Raw genomic sequence first — 5396 nt, forward strand, 5'->3', positions numbered from 1 at the left:
GCTATATATAGTTTTATTAAGAAATAAACAGTAATGAGCACCTTTATACAAACACCATGAAAGTGTGCATGGTTTTTCTTATGTAGTACCCACTAACAGAATTTACAAACCATAATCTGTTCATTCATATATTTAAATTTCACAAAATTGACTTTCAAAATAGCTGTTTTAATTTATAAGCTTATGTGCCATGTATGGGACTGCTTTTTTCCTCACAGACATAAAAGTAGTCAGTATTTTGTAACTTCTAAGTTTTGTATATTTGATGGATCAAATAATGCTATTTCATTAGTGGCTTATATTGATTTCCTTAATAACTCCCAGACCCAGCTCATTTTTTCACTTACATGATTATATGTGTTTTCGCCTATGTGAAATGATTGTTAAAATTATTTGTTAATTTTCCCCTGAGAATTAAAGATATTGATAACATTTCACTATTAGAGTATTGAAAATATTTTCTCCTTGAATGCCAATAGTTTTAAATTTCTTTATAGTTATTTCATATAAGGAAATTATAATTATAATATGTTATATTTTATTCCATGATTTCTGATATTCATAACTTCTTTTTAAAATGCTCCCTTAGTCAAATGTCATGTTTTTAAATTTTGTTCCATAGTTTCACCAATTTTTTAAAAAAAATTATTTTGAACTGTAATACAATTATTCTGGGGTGGGGAATAATGTGAGGTGTGTTTTTCTCAACATCATTTAATGATTTATTGAACATTCCTCCTTGATTTGAAGATGCAGCTTTTAATATATGCTAAATATTTATACCTACATAGGTCATCAAGCAGCTTTTCTTTGTAATCTCAGGTTCTTTCTTTGCTCTTTCAGATACCAGGTATAAATTTTCAGGTTGAGAGCACTGTCCATATTTTTGCATAAAGCTTTTTGAGTCCAAATGATCACTTTTCTCCAGAGTGTAACCATTATATATATAAAGTAGATCTATAAACTGTTGCACACAGAGTGCAACATATTAAAAGCTATTGCATTTAAACAAAGGTGTAATTATTTATGAAATTTCCAACTAGAATTATTACAATAGAATTATGTTGAACTTACTAAGAAAGCATATATCAGAAAGCATATGTGGTGCTGATGAAAGTTATCATTTTCTATGTAAAATGTTTCATTGAATGTAAGAAAAGCATTTTTAATGAGTACTCTTACGCGTTCCTTGAAAGCTTTCTGAACCTAGGCTTCTATTTATTTTAAGTTGCTTGATCATTGTTTCTTCTAGCACCACAAGGACAAGTAGATTTTCTTGAGCTATTGAGAGTTGTGGAAAGTCTGAATTAATAAAAAATTGGCATGTTCTCACTGCTAAACTTTCAAGGGAGTTCCTTCTACAAGAAGTATTTGATAATATTGAAAACAGCATCTGTTACAGTTTTTGCTTTGTGTGCTGAGTTGTTCTATTGGGGAGCAGGATCTTTGTCACAAAGCTGAAGCTTATTGTTTTCTTAATTGAAAGGCTAACAGCTGGTTCTTTTTGTTATACTCTTCTCCATACATACTAATAAAGTACCCCATAGTTTAAAATAAAGAGTACAAATATTAATACTAGAAAATAATCGGTATTTTCCTTGTAGCAAAGAGAAGAGATATATAATGTATTTTAAATAAAGCCTAAATACTTGTTTAAAGATTACACAAAAAAATAAGCATGAGAACTAATCAGAAGAAGTGCGAGAGCAACAAAGGTAAATACTGTTATATACATAATCCTGCAGTAAAAGTAATCTGCGAGTAAATACATGGATACACACATAGGCTGAATGGGTGTGGAAGGAAGAGTGATAATATAACCACACACATATATATATAAAAGTTTGACAGAGCATATTTGTACCTGTGCATCTTTGTTGAAAATACGTCCATGAGTGTTTTTGGAAACACAGGAAGCAAAGTTATGAAAACTTCTTAGACAGTAAAAACACAATGAAGTAATGAGTTGCACAGCCTAGGTTTCAGAGCCATAGTCTTAGAGGACACCATGGTCAACTGGTATAAAATAGTCCGCAGGACAGTATTTTATACCCTACATTGGTGAGTAGGGATTGTAATCTTGAAAGCTCATGAGTGGGAGGCCACATCCTGGTAATAATCTTTTTGCAATGACAGATCAGACAAGGGACTAATATAAAAAATGTATATAAAAAAACCTACAACACCTTTATAAAAGAAAAAGACCTACAGTTCAATGGGACATGAACAGACACTTCACCAAAGAAGACATCCAGCCAGTCAACAAATACATGAAGGCATATTCATGATCATTAGTCAATGTAGTTGCTGTTAAGTGTCATTGAGTCAGTTCCAACATATGGTGACCCTGCATAAGGTTTTCAGGAGTGGCTGGTGGATTCCAAACTGACCTTGTGGTCAAGTGCTTGTACGATGCAAACTAAACTAATGAGATATCTCACACCAGCATTAACAGTGAAGTTCAAAAAAAACAGATAACAACAAATGCTGATGAGAGGATGGAGACACTGTGACCCTCATACTTTACTAGGAGGACTGTACAATGTTTCAACCACTCTGGAAAACGGTATGGTGCTTTCTCAGAAAATTGGAAATAGAAATACCTTATGACCCAGAAATCTCTCTACTTGGTATATATCCACAAGAAATACAATCAGGATACTGTGAATAGATATATTCACACCAATGTTCATTTCAGCATTATTCACAATACCAAAAAGATGGAGACAACCTAAGTGTCCATCACTGGAAGAATGGCTACATAAACATTGGTACATACACACAATGGAATACCACGGAAACTTGAAGAATAATGATGAATCTGCAAAATACCTCATAACATGGATGAACCTCGAGGATATTATACTGAGTGAAATTAGTCAATCACAAAGGGACAAATATTGCATGAGACCATTATTGTAAAAACATATGAAAAGGTTTCAATCAACACTAAAAGAAACATCCTTTGATGGTTACCAGGGGTAGGAGGGAAGGAAGAATAAATAATGGGCTAGAGATGATATACATGTTAGTTCAGGTTATGGGAAGGGGGAGAGCAATACACAGGAAAAGGGAGGGTGGCAAATGAACAGTGAAGATTAGGGAAGACTTAGAGAGGTATACATGGGCTAAATGGGATAGAAGTTAAGTAGTGATTTATATGCAACCATGGAACAGTGTTCTGTGACTAGATACATGGATCAAGACAGTCTAAATGGGTAAAGGAGGGGGAAATGTTTATGTGCTTGACTGTGGATATTGGAATCCCCTGCCAAGTATTTTAAAATAGACCTTTATGTGTGATAGAAATAAATATTGAGAATTATGATGATAGACAACTTGTAAAGCCCACCTTCACCCTAAAACTGATTGGATTTTCTGAAAAGAGAGTTACAATTTGCCCAGGAAAACAGACTTCTTGTTAAGCCTTTGTGAAATACAGGGTCTTACGTAGAATTCTGAGCTACACCAAGTTAGAACAATTCCACTTGAAAAGACATGCAGACCAACCCAAAACTGCTGGAAGAGGACAAGGTTCTTATTGAAAGAAACACTGGCAGAAAACAGACATTTAGACTGTTTGAATCTCAAGCAAGCTGTTATATTTGGTAATGTGAACAAGTCAAATTACTACAATTTGATAAACTAGACTTTTGCCTATGAATGCAGTTACTCAAAATTCCAACCACATGGAGCTATTCTTCATATCAAAGAGCAACCTTGTTTCCTCAGTGTACTGGTTGATATGGATGAGAAATTTAGAAATTGACTATCAAAAATGAGGAGGCTATAAAGGTATAAAGTGGCTGGCTTACAAGCTTTCATGAATATGTTAGTTTCAGAATGAGAGGTGAAAGGTAGAGTCCCCACTAAATGGTATACTTCTTTTCCAGATGAATCAGGTGGAATAGGATGGAAGACAACAGTGATAGGATTTTATGAATCAATTGTGAGTAACTCTTAGCAGGACTAATTGTGATTGTCACAGCTATAATTACAGAATATGTGTAATTAAAAGGGGAATCAATGTTTCATTTCAGGAACAGATGATCCCAGGACCATAAAGAAGTAAAAGCATGATTCCTACCCCTCCATACACGGAGTAGACAGGGATGGGCAACTTGGATATTGGCTACCCAAAATGGGAGACTACAAAGGCAAGAAGTGACTGGCTTACAGTCTTTCAAGAGGGAGCCTAGATCTTGAGGCTGTGGAGGAAGGTAGAATCTCCACTGAGTAGTATCCAATCTGTCTGGGCAGGGCTGATGAAATGAGATGCAGATAGGAGTCTTGTGATACAGTAGAGTATAATTGTTATCAGGACAGACTGTGAGGGTTGGAAATGTAATGGTAGACATTTTGTAGCAAAAGGAGGTGAGTGATTGACTTTGCATTCTAGGAGCAGAGATCTCTGGGACCATCAAGGGAGAAGAACAGAGAGCAGGACCCTACCCAGAGAAGCACTGATGCCAGACATGGAGGCAGAGACAATGATGTGGAGAGATGGAGTAATTGGGGACTTTAGAGCCAGAGAGGGAAAGGGGTTGTGTGCTGACGACTAGGTGGCAGGCTTGCAGGGTATACCCTGTGGTTGGTTGATGATGCATGGAGGGGATTGTAACCATGGCAATGAAACGATATACGATAGGATGAATGTACAGCTAATGTTCTCCTATGTAAATTATAATATAGTTCACAATAAAACATTGGGAAAAAAAAGAAGAAGTAAAAGCATGAGTGGAGCATGAGATCCCTATCTAGAGAAGTAGGCACAGCAGAGAAGATAGCAGAGGTGGTGGCATGGATAGAGAGCAGCTGTGGGCACTAGGCCTATGGACTGATCAAGACTGTGTACCTGTGGGCTTTGGACATTTAAATAACATTTATGTTTTGTTTTGTAAGGGTACTTAAAATATTTTTGCCTTGTTCGTTTGTGAAATACAAGATATAAATGGGGAATGACAGGAAAGAAGTGGGATAAATGTTTCAGGGAGGGGATTGTAATCGTTGAGAAATAAAGGGTATAATTTGCTGAACATAAAGTTGATGATCTTGTCTGCAAACTTTCACCCAATTCACAATAAACTGTTAAAATGTAAAACCAACAACTCATGAGTGGCTACTTAAGGTGCAATTATTGTTCTTTCCCTGTCCAGAGGAAAGAAGAGTGTTGAAAATTAAGGACCCATGGAAACAGTTAGTCGAATGGACTAATGGACCATAGAAACATCAATCTTCAGACCCTGAGACCGGAAGAGCTAGATGGTGCCTGGCTACCACTCTCTGCTTCTCTGAAAGGTATCACATCAGAATGTCCTGTATAGAGTTAGAAAAAAATATGAAGCAAAGCCGATAATCATAAAAAAGACCAGATTTGCTGGTCAGAGATAGAGGAA

Source organism: Chrysochloris asiatica, unplaced genomic scaffold (genome assembly GCF_000296735.1).
Source record: "Chrysochloris asiatica unplaced genomic scaffold, ChrAsi1.0 scaffold00247, whole genome shotgun sequence".
Taxonomy (NCBI): Eukaryota; Metazoa; Chordata; class Mammalia; order Afrosoricida; family Chrysochloridae; genus Chrysochloris; species Chrysochloris asiatica.